Source organism: Manis javanica, chromosome 15 (genome assembly GCF_040802235.1).
Source record: "Manis javanica isolate MJ-LG chromosome 15, MJ_LKY, whole genome shotgun sequence".
NCBI lineage: Eukaryota > Metazoa > Chordata > Mammalia > Pholidota > Manidae > Manis > Manis javanica.
The window spans coordinates 76,605,415-76,618,002 of NC_133170.1; positions in this window are offsets into that span (position 1 = coordinate 76,605,415).

Sequence of the window (12,588 nt, forward strand, 5' to 3'; positions counted from 1 at the left end):
GCACAGGTCTTTAGTTCTCTAGGTGACTTTAGCAAACCAGATAGGACACTGAGGCTGAGTCAATGGCCTCCGCAGTAGGTAGAAAGCTGATTTCCCTGGAGGCTGTATCTCAAGTCCACTGAGATTGGCAATGACAAAACTCTCAATCCAAGGAGGAGAAATTGCTGCTGAGGAAGAGGCTCCCCAACCACACTATTTGTATGCAGGTTTGGTGTGGCCTGTGGCAAGTGCCCTCTTGAATCAGGGACCACTAGGCCGGAGACGACCACCCAACACTCTCCCCGCCAGAGGAATTATATGTATCATTTGTAATGTACACTGTCAAATTTTCCACTGAATTTGATTGGAAAATGTTAAAAAGACACAGGCCAAATGTGGTGTGACTTCTGCCAGGTCAAGTCACCAAACGGGAGCTCTTCACCAATCTTGATGGCAATTTCAACCTCCCCCAAAATGTAGTCACTCAGGAATTTTCTGGTCAGCAGTGATAAGGTAATGTCCCATGTGCCCTTACCATCCCCCGAAGGAATCCACCCAATAGAACACTTTTGTCCCCAGATGAAGATGTCCTCACCTGAAATATTCCTTTTTTACTTTTTATGACTTCTTGTCCGGCCTGTAAAACCCTCACCCTATCCGTAGCCCTTGGGAGCATCTCTGTACTTGGTACAACGGATGCTACACAATTCATGAATCGCTTAATGAAGCCAATTAGATCTCCAGATTTACTTGGGTGAACTTTGTTTTTTAACAAAAGGAAAGATATGAAGAAAGCAACATTTCTACCTTGGAGAGAGCAACAGGCTCTTCCTCAGCAACAGGCATGGTCTCCTCAGCCTGGTCCATAGGAAGGACTTCGGTTACTGCGTTAAGGGATGCCAAGAAAGACACAGAGTAGCTGTCAGTCCATTGGTGGTGCTGCTCAAGAATGAGTCAGGGAGGGATGCTTGATATGGACATGGGGCCAGAAAGTACAGAAGCAGGTGGTTACCAAGCATGACTGACCCACTGCTATGGGCCATCCTTGACAATATGGCTGTAAAATGTGCCATACAAAGGCACTTTTTTTTTTTTTAAAGAAAATTGGTCCTGGCAAGTTTAGTGTAAGTGGGACACACCCCCTGGGGAAACATACAACCTCATCCCACTGTCTGTCTCTGTTTCTCTCACACACACCCCCACTCATTCACAATCACACTCTGTAGAGTCATCCAAACCACCCCAAGCCTTGTGCACACGACCCAACAGCACATAAAAGGCACCCAGTCCTGGAGCACATGCACTGGCTGAGGGGAAATGTCTCTGCCACCAGCCCTGGGAGCTCCCTTTTGATCAGGAACATGAGGACAGGACAGGGAGGTGCCCACTGGTTTCTGCATGTGCAGGGGAGCGTCTTCTCCCCACCTGCGTGGTGTCCATCAGAGAACTTCCCTGCAGGCTCAAGGGCAGGTGGCAGAGCTGTGTCCAGCCAGAGTGCCTCCCTCCCGGGGGAACACCCAACCCAGCAGCCTCCTGCTCTGTTCCCACCACATGCTACCCCAGGACCAAAGGCTTTGGTGCTCTGCAGAGGCAAAGCCAGCAAGCCCTGGTCTAGGAAAAATCATATTTAAGTAAGAAAGCAAGAAAAGTTGATCATACGCACAGCACTCTCAAAACGCAAAGGCATAGTACCTCTGCTATTGCCTTTCTGATACCACGCTCCCCATCCCCTGTCTCCAGAGCTGCAGGTGGGACCCCAGTCCCGTTGGCTCTGGCCCGAGGTAGCTCCCTACCTGGATAGTCCTTCTTGTCACTGCCGTTGCTGAGGAAGCTCTCCGCATCACAGTCTTTAGGGACACAAACGCGAACAGGAAGGTTATGAGAGAAAGGGGCTCCCGCTCTTCCTCCCCCAGTTTGGGCCAGTCCGCCTCACAGCATTGCCCTGCTCTCTCCCTGGGTCCTCAGACCTTCCCTGGGCTCCGTGGGGTCAGAGCCCTTCAACAAGACATTGATCACAGTGAAAGGTTCAGATGGGCGCAAGGATCCCCCTTCACCTTGTCACTCGGCCCGTTTCCACTGGGCCGTTCTCGCTCTCACCTGCAGATCCACACCCTGAAGTTCCAACTGTTGGGGGGAGGTTACTTTCTGCAGGTGTAGTTATCGGATCCCAAGGCCCCTTCACATGAAATGCCCAACTACCACTCAGGGACGATGGAGATGTTCTGTCCATGTGGCCAACATCTACAGGACCATGAGATTCTGCTACACTGCAGTGTTCTCCACAGAGGAGTCATGATTCAAAAGGAAGTGAAATCGTAAGTGACCTTGTTTTTCATTTCTATCTTACAGCACTCTTCTTGGCCTATTTCCTCACAATGGCCTTCAGAAGAAACCAAGACTCTATTTCATCTTTTCTCACAGGCCAGTTATATACCGTTTTGGCTGCTTGTCTTTAACCGCCATTGCACAAACAGCGTTGAGGAGAATTCAACAGCCTACTCAGAGGTGAGGTTTATTATTATCAGAAGTTGTTACTGGCCAAGTCATGGTGACTCCAATACACACGTTGTTTTCCTTTGACCGTCCTGTGAACACTTTTCTCGGTGAGGATAGGAACACCATTGTTTCCATGTGATTTAGAAAGAAGGACATGTTTTTCCCATGGCAATCCATTTCCCCACCCCACACTTCATACTCTTATTCTCTGCAGGAAATTGGAATCAGTATACATCTCCATATTGGAGATAGCAAGGATGTACCACCTGTATTAGCACGTGAGCAATCCCCGAATACTTACTGTTTCTGTCCCATCTGGAGGCCACCTGCAATGAGAGAAAACACTGTCGCATCACATTTTGTGTGTACTGTGTCCTTGGTGGTTTGCAACTATTGCAAACGAAATGAGAAACAGTAGTTAAGTCAAAGGCCCCCAAAACAAGCATAGAGCCCTCCAATGGGACAGGGCATGAGCCTTTCCTGGAGAATGTGTCTGTCAAGTCCATTGAGGGAACAATTTCAAAACTCTTAACCCATGGAGAAAAAAATGGTTTTTGAGTAAAAGGCTCCTTACCATACAGTTCACATCCTCCCCATCCACCACACCAAGAAAATAGTATCTAACATCTAGAATGTACGCTGTCATTTTTTCATATCTGAACTCAACTCAAAAAGAGAGGAACCAAGAAAGCAACATTTGTCTCTTAGGCAAAGACAGGCAAGCTTACCTTGGAGGTAAATGGAGACTTTCCCTCTGCCCCGTCTGCAGGAAGCTCCTCATCCAGGCTCTCAGGGAGATCTAGGACCCAGAGAAAATGTCAGCCCCTTGGTGGTGCTGCTCAGGAATTACTTGGGGGTCTTTAGTGATACAGACATGGGGAGAGAGTGTATGGCAGTCGGGTGCCACTGGGTCACCTTCCTTGGTGGACAACAGCAAGTCAGCCTATAACAACTCTATTTGTAACCACCAAAACTAGAAGCAACCAAGCTGTCCTTCAACAGGTGACTGGATAAACAGAGTGAAACATCCACACAATGACCCATTTTTCTGTAATAAATATAACTGAGCTACCAAGCCCCCCCTCCCCCCACACGGATGAATGTTAAGTAGAGAAAAGTGAGAAAGTCAGTGTGAAAAAGTCCATAATGATTCCAAGTATTTGACATTCTGGAGAAAGAAAAACTATGGAGATGATGGAAAAGATCAGTGGTTGCTAGGATTTTATAGAGAAAGGGAAGTGAATGGGTAGGTGAAACTGGATTTATGAATGATAACCTTGCTGGGTAGAGGATTCTGGGTTGTAGGTTCTTCCCTTTTAATTCATTGAATATTTCATGCCTCTCCTTTCTGGCCTGTAGAGTTTCTGCTTAGCAATCTGCTTATAGCCTTCTGCAGTTTCCCGTCTTGGTAGCTATCTGCCTATAAGATTCCCTCTTTATCTTTAATCTCTGCCATTTTAATCACTGTATGTCTTGGTGTTGTCTTCCTGCGGTTCATCTTGTTAGGGGCTCTCTGTGCTTCCAGGACCTGGTATCTGTTTCCCTCCCCAGATTGCAGATGTTTTCAGTTATTATCTCTTCAAAGAGAATTCTACTGCTTTGTCTCTCTCTTCTCCTTCCGGGACCCCTATGATGAGCATATTCTTTTGTTTGTTGTCACCCAGCTCTCTAAGTATCCTCTCATTTTTAGAAATTCCTTTCTCTCTCTGGTCCTGAGCTTGTTGCTTTCCTGGACTCTATCTTTCATCTCACTGATTCTTCCTTCTACTTCCAGAGTCTGCTATTCATTCTCTCCATTATATTTTTCATTTCAGTTACTATATTCTTCAGCTCGGAGTGGCTCTTTTTCAAATCTATCTCTATGCTGATGTTCCTACTGAGATGATTGATTCTTTCCCTCAGGTCACTGAGTACTGTCATGAGTGTTACTTTGAAATCCTTATGAAGAAGATTGGTGGTCTGCTTTATTTAACCCTTTTTCTGGTGTCTTATCTTGTTCTTTTGTTTGGAACATATTCCTCTCTCTCCTCATTTTGTCTGGGTGTCTGTGTTCCTTCCTTTGTATCAGAGAGATCTGCTTTGCCACCTGGCCTAGAAAGCAATGCCTTTACGAAGAAGGTGTCCTGTGGCGCCCAAAGCATTAGACTCTGCTCACCGGTGCCTGGTTCTCCTCTGTGGTGGGGCCACGGTTGCTGTTAGTGGGCTGTGGGTGGGACTGCCTTCCTGCCTGTATGTCTGCAGTGGCAGGGACTGGCAGCGACCCTGTACACGCCCTCTGTGTGCCTGGAGGCACTTCTGCTGGGGTTTGTTGTGGTTGGAGCCATGCTATGACTACAGGTCGGAAATGGCAGCCACTCCTGGGCCAGAGGGGCAGGTACTGCATGCAGGAAAGGGAGTGCTCTGCAGGGCTGTGCCCCCAGAAGGGCAGGGCACATTTGGAGCTGGCTCCTGTAGGTCCCCAAACAGTTGGGTGAGCAGGGCTAGGGGAGCATCATCCCCCTGCCCTTTCTCCTCGGGAGAGAGCTCCCCCAGTCCCCGCCCCTCTGGCACCCTTCCTGCTGCTGGGACATCTTTCAAACAGCCACCTCTGTGTTGGGTCCCCATGGGACCAATGGAGCATGCGTGTCCCAGGAGCAACAAGAGTCTCAGCCTCCCAGAGTGCTCCGGCTCTCCCTGGTGTCCAGCCCTATGAATCACCAGAGCCCAGAGCCCATCTCCAGGGCTAGACGCTCAGGATTCCTTATGCCCTCCCTCTGTTCCTCTCCCTCCTGCTTGTGGGCTGGGATGGGAGAAGGGCTTGGGTCCCAATCGATCACAGCTCTGCCCATTTATCCTCAGTGTGGGCTTCCCTTCTTCCCCAGGTGTAGGAGGTCTGTTCTTCAGTCTTCAGGTCATGGTCAGGGTGAGCTGTATTTGTCATAATTGCTTCCCTTGTGTGTACTTTGTGAGGAGTTTCCACCTTGCCTTCCTACTCTGCCATGTTTTTTTCCAAAAATCCTGTCAATGCATTTTTTAGCTCTGTGGTTGTGGCATTAGTGATTGACCAGGTAAAGTATCCACACATGGAAAAAACATACACTGTAGCATTTTTGTCTTAAGTGTGAGGCACTGACTAAACTGGAATAATAATTCTTGAATCAGTTTAGATCAATGAATTTGTACAGTACCTTGAACTGATTTGTTCCTGGTAGGTAGTCTCCTGCCTCGGCAGATGCCAGTTGTTCTCTCCTGGAGGTGGAGGCCGTCAGTACACCTCCTAAACCTCTCAGAAGTGCCTTTTTTCCTATACTGGAGGCAAGATCCTGGAAAAAGCATTACAGTAGAGAGAGCATTACTATGGTGTCAGAAGACCATAGTAAAACAAGTGAGAATTTACTCATAGTCCAAACTTTTCATCCCATTCATCAGTTGCCTGGGAGCCACCTGACTCGGAATGAACTTTAGGAAGATCTTGCAGCTTGATGTGTACTTAAAACTCCCAACAGAGTAAAAACAGACCCAGCTACTATGGAGAACAATATGGGAGATTCCTCAAAATATTAATAAAACTACCATTTGATCCGGCAATTCCACTTTAGGGTAGATACCCAAGAGCATTGAAATCTGAATCTCACAATGACCCCTGCCCTCCCACGCACACTGCAGCGCTAGTCACAGTTCCCAAATATGGGGACAATCTAAGTGTCCGTGGACAGTGAAATGGGGACAGAAAATGTGGTATATATCTACAATGGGATATTGTTTGGCCTACAAAAGGAGATCCTGGCATCTCTGATGACACAGATGGCCCTGGAGGACATTATGCTAAGTGAAATAAGCCAGCCATAGAAAGACAATACTTCACGATATCAGCTCTGTGTGGAGTCTAAAATAGTCAAGTACATAGAAGCAGAGAGTTGAATGGTGGTCGTCAGGTATGTGTGGAGGGAAATGTTGTGCAAGGGCTCAGAGTTCATTTTTTCACATGGATACATTTTTTACTTGTAAGTAAATGTATATAATACATTTGTGTAATAAGTACAACCTAGGGCCTATGATTAAAGACACCGTAGTGTGTTTAAAAATTTGCTAAGAATCATATGATCTTATGTTGAGTGCCTCTACCACAGAAGAAAAAAAATCCAACAGGCAAATTATGTGAGAAAGTATCTTATTTTTGGTGAGACAATATAGAAAAGCGGCAGAGCACAGGGGCTGAGAGACCAGGGCCAGTGCCTGCTGAACTGGGCCTCAGGTCTCTGCACCATCCTGTGAAAAAGTTACTAGTGCCTACTTCCTGGGATCATGGCATGAGGCTCAAAATGATTACATGTAGCAAAAGTCTTCAAAAACAGACTGGTGATTCAGAAGTACACTGTAAGTGTTTCATTATTAAATGGCTGCACAAATAAGGTAGATGCTTGGTAGTGGTTGAATCCAGACAGGGGACTTGGATGGCTATGGGATGGGGGACGGTGAGAGGCTACTTTTCATCTCTTCCATAGCTGTGATGCTTTGCAGCTCATGGAGAATATCTGTTAGTATCTCCTGTGATCCCCATGTTAGCTCTGTTGGGTGGGCAGAACAGGGTCTGGGATCCATAGCATGTGGTTCATGGCATGGCAAATCAGATCTTAAAAGATTTGCCCAGAGTCACAACACTGACCTATGGTGGATCTGGGACAAAACGGATTGGTCCCATGGGGACAGAGATCCCTGAAGCCCTGAGACCTGCCCAGGGCACCTGAGATCCAGCCCTGGAGCCCTGAACCAATGTCTCCCCTTGCTTCATTTCTCAAATCCTTCTGCCCGAGGCTTCTGCAGGAGACAGTGGAAGCCCTGGAGGAGGTGACTGGGCCAAGAGAAGAGCCCAGATCCTAACCCAGGCCTTTTCTCTCTGTTTCAATCTCCGATCCTAACAAAAGCACAGTTTCCCTTAAAGGGAGCGCCTCTGAAGGGGCAGGGGACGTCCCTGTGGGCACCCGCCCCAGCCTCTGCACACTGTCAGCTGTCTCACCCTGACACCCAATGGCCAGGTGACCATCCCGAGGGACCAGTGGTCTGTTTGGCTCCCAAGCTGACTCAGAACCTGGGACATTCCAAAGTGCCAAGTGACCATTACAGGAGGACGCGGGAGGCGAGTGCTGGGCCATGTCCAGGGTGGAAATCAAATGGTGCAGCAGAAGGCAGATTTATTAAGAGGGGTTGCAGGGCATGCAGTAAAGCAGAGAGGGTGCTCCCCAGGCAGAGGAGCCCCTCCCGGGTGGTCTGTTAGCTCTGTTATTGGAAGTACAACAAGCAGCTGAAGGACAGGGTGGAACATGAGTGACTTCCCTGGGGAGAGCCTTAGAAAGGGGATGTTTTCCTTATTAGGTCTCTTCCAGGGGTTGTCATTACAATTAGAAACTGTCATGGCACTGATGGGTGTGATGTTTACTATGTAAATGAGATTTTGATGAAGTCATTGATCTGTTCCCCATCAAACCGGATGCCATCCTGGTAGATCTAGTTCCAGTCAGTTTCCACCACATCTTGTTTATCAGTCTTGGACCCCTCTGCCAGTTGCCCCCCTCTCTGGCTAGTCAAGCTAGTTCAGGCCTTTGTCTGCTTACCCAGCTCTGTCCCTTTCTGACCCCATGAAGGGTCTGCCAGGAATTAGCTTCCCTTCAGCTGACCAGCCCTGCATGAACAGCTAGAGTGAATTAGCCGGGAAGCGGCCATTTGGGCTGGTGCTTCAGTGGTTTCATGAATTACGTCTGGGACCCTCCATGTCCCACTCCTGCTCTGAGCCCAGTCTGGGCAGCCCAGGATAAGGCTTAGATAAAAGGAAGGCAGCTGCACCCAGGGATTGTGGAACTGGCCATAATTCCTTACCTGGAAAACTCATTTCTGACTATACCCCCAACCCCCATCCCCACCAGGTACCTGGAAGGAGGGTGGCTCCAGAGACTAAAGTCAGCAAGCAAGCCCCGCGTTACTTATCTAGATTATTTCCTTAGCGAGTGAGGAATTCTGGGAGACTTACGGTTTTCTCCTGCTCCTGATGCCACCTGCAATGACAGAGGAGAAAACACTGTGAGAATCAGACCACTTTGTGTCCTGTTTGCACAGGAATTTTGTTCTCTTGGTGACTGTAGAAAAGCAGATGAGATGCCGTGGTTGAGTCAAAGGCCCCTCAAACAAGCATCGAGGGCACATACGGAAAAGACAAAAGCTTTTCCTGGAGACTGTAGCTCTCCGGTCTGGTTTGTGTGGCAATTACAAAATCCTTAATCCAAAAAGGAAAAATTGCTGAGGAAAACTGGATGCCCTTTTAAATCAAGTATCAGTGGTTAAGATTCTTCTCCATCCCTCTCTCCCAAATAAGCACTACCCAACATCTTCTGTCTGTATGTGATCAGCTTTCCTATCTAAACTTGATTGGAAAGGAAGCCGAGAAAGCAATCCCAGTTTCTGTCTTGGAGGAAGGCAGCCTTACCGTGGCTCCTGACTGGACCTGCTGCTCCGCCTTGCTTCCACAGGGCTCCGCGGCGTCCTCAGGGCCAGCTAGGGAGATGCGGAATTGAGTCAGTACAGTGGCGGTGCTCGGGCATTCCTCAGGGAACTGCGAGTGACTGGACAAAGGAGGGACTCGGGTGTGGGTGGTTAACAAGCACGGACCGAGCTGTTGCTGGGCCGTCCCCTTGTTGGGAGAAGGACGGCGGAGTGAGCAGGAGAGACAGGAGAATCAAAGCCTGTGGCTTTCCAGGTAAAGACCCCCCGAGGCCTGGTGAAACAGTCCGTCTACACATGAGTCAGTGATATCAGGTGACTCTGGACCCACACCCTGTGGCTCCAGACAAAACATATGCGTCATTGTCCTCCAGATCGATCCAGGGGCCAGATTCCCGGTGGGCAGACAGTGTGTTCAGGCGAGATGAACCCCATCCAGCTCACAGGAAGGTTCGGTCGCCGGCTGTTAGAAAGTCCTGTGTTCTCAAATATGGGAAACAATGTCATCCTGCATTATTTATTCCTCACAAACACAAGTGCTTCCAAACAGAACATAAATTCCTGAGATACTGGCCAAGTCATAGAAAAGCAAGTCATAGAAAAGACCATAGCTTAGCTTTCAGAAAGAGATCTGTACGAAAGGTCAAGGGACTGAGGAACACATTACACTCAAACCACTTTAATAGATACTCATTCTTTTTTGAAGCTATAATTCTCCCTGCAAATGTATGCAATTGTCTAGTTACCTAAAATTTCATTGCTGTCAGCTACGTACGTTACCTATTTTTCTTTGTGTGTTACTAACAATCTATGTACTTGGTTATCTACCAGGCACTAAATCAATTCATTAACCAATTGTGTCTTTCACTGTATGTTGAAAGAATGGCTATTCTTTGGGGAAAAAATCACTCTATTTCACCATGCTTACATATGGGGTGCTGAATGAGTTGGGTGGTAGCATATAATTGATTTCTCTGTAAAATGTAATTTTGGATAATACCTACAACATAAAAGTGAATTGAAACCTAGACACTCACATTCCTTTTTTATTATTAAGGTATCATTGAAATACATTCTTATGGAGGTTTCACATGAAAAACATTGTGCTTACTACATTCACCCATATTATCAAGACCCCCTCACACCCTACTGCAGGCACTGTCCATCAGCATAGTGAGATGCCAGAGAGTCACTGCCTGTCTTCTCTGTGCTATACTGTCTTCCCCTTGACACTTGTGACATTATGACATGTGTGCCAGTCATAGTGCCCCTCAATCCGCTTCTCCTCCCAGACCCCTCCCTCTCCCCTGACCCCCTCTCCCCTCACCCACCTTTGGTAACCACTACACCCTTCTTGGAGTCTGTGAGTCCGCTGCTGTTTTATTCCTACACTTTGCTTTCTTGTTATACTCCACAAATAGACACTCACATTCTAATGATCTCTTTTGGAAAACTATTTCCAGTTGACAGTTGAACAACATGGGTGTGAACTGTGGGGTTCCACTTATAAGTGGATTGTTTTTCAGGAAATGCGCTATAGTACAGGAAACGGATTTTCTCTTAATGTTTTCTTAATATTTTCTTTTCTCTAGCTTACTTTAGTGAAAGAATACAATATGTAATACATTTAGCATACAAAATATATGCTAATTGACTGTTATCAATAAGACTTCAGATCAACCATAGGCTATTAGTGGTTAAATTTGGGGGAAGTCAGTTATCGCCGAGATATAAACCCACGCATCTGCAGTTCAATATGACAAAGGAGCCATGAATATACAGTGACAAGTCAGTCTCTTCAATAACTGGTGTTGGAAATACTGGGCAGCTACATGAAAGAGAATGAAACTGTGTTGTTGTCTAATTCCATACACAAAAGTAAACTTGAAATGGATAAAATTTTTAAAAGTAAGACAATGAGACCATAAATCTCTTAGAAGACAACCTAGGCAAAAATCTCTTGAACAAAAGTATAAGCAAATTTCTTCTGGACACATCTCATGGAAGAGAAAAAAGCAAAAATGAATAGGTGGGACAACATCAAACTGAAAAGTTTCTGTACAGCAAAGGACACCAACAGAACAAAAAGGGAGCCTTCATTATGGGAGGATATATTCATAAATGATTTATCTGATAAGGGTTTAACATCCAAAATATATAAAGAACTCATAGAACTCCACACCAAAAAGAAAAAACAACTGATTAAAAAGTGGGCAGGGGAGCTGAACAGACATTTCCCCAGAGAAGAAGTACAGATGGCCAACAGGCACATGAAAAGATGCTTCACATCATCAAGGAAATGCAAATCACAACCACAAGTTGGTACCACCTCACACCGTTCAGAATGGACATTATCCAAAGGACAAGAAATAACGAGTGCTGGCAAGGATGTGGAGAAATGCGAACCCTCCTACACTCTTGGTGGGAATATAAATTGGTGCAGCCCCTATGGAAAGCAGGGTGGAGGTTCCTCAAACAATTGAAATAGAAATACACAACCCAGTAATTCCACTTCTAGAAATTTACCTGAGGATAATAAAATCCCTGATTTGTAAAGGTAAATGCATCCCTGTGTTTACTGCTGCATTATTTACAATAGCCAAGATATGGAAGCAACCAAAGTGTCCATCAATAAATATACGGATAAAGAAGAGGTGGTACATATACACAATGGAATATTACTCAGCCATAGAAAGAATGAAAGCCTGCCATTTGTGACAACATGAATGGGCCTAGAGGGTATTATGTTCAGTCAAATAATCTAGGCAGAGAAAGACAAGTACCATATGATTTCACTTATTTGTGGAATCTAAAGACAAAGCAAAGTGAACAAAATAGCAGTAGACTCATAGACACTGAGCAGTGACTGGTGGTTACCTTGGGAGAGGGGTTGGGATTAGTGGGTGGTGAGCAGGAAGGGGATAAAGGGGCACGAAAGATCTCAGTCATAATACGAGTTGTTTGTGGGACTGGTAACACAGTATGGAGAATATAGCCAATGATTCTCTCATGTCTCTCTATGTTGCCAGACAGTAACTGCACTAGTGGGGGTCAGAATTGAATAATGTGAACCACTGTGTTGTACATTTGAAACTAATATCAGATTGTATATCATCCATACTTCAATTAAAAAAAAAAAGGTATTCGATTTTCAGCTGCACTGGGTGGGGGTCAGTGCCCCCAGCCCTGCGTTGTCCAGGGGTCAACTATATATGAACTGGAGTAACAGGACCGACAGTGTGCGGACCTCAACACACACTCAGTGTCAGGAGCGCAGGGAAGGTTTGTGATGGTGATAGATTCCCTTCCTTGTGGGAAGTGCCTCCGGGCTCATCTCAACCCTTCTAAATTTCTGAAGTTAATTTTAATTGATGAGGCAAAAAAAACTGCCATATTTTCCCCAGAGCTGGGAAGTGAGAGGTGCAGAGTATAAGAGGAAACGGTATGTCTTTCTAAATGGAGAAAAGATAAGGCAACCAACTTGATAGAATAACCAAAAATAGAAATTGAGGAATAAACAAAACTATACAGCATATTTGTAACTGTGTATGACAAGTTAGAGAAAGGAAATTTTTAAAAGATGAGAAAAATATTTTGAGAAAAAGCTAACAAGTCCATTAGTAGCAACAGCATCCTGAGAAG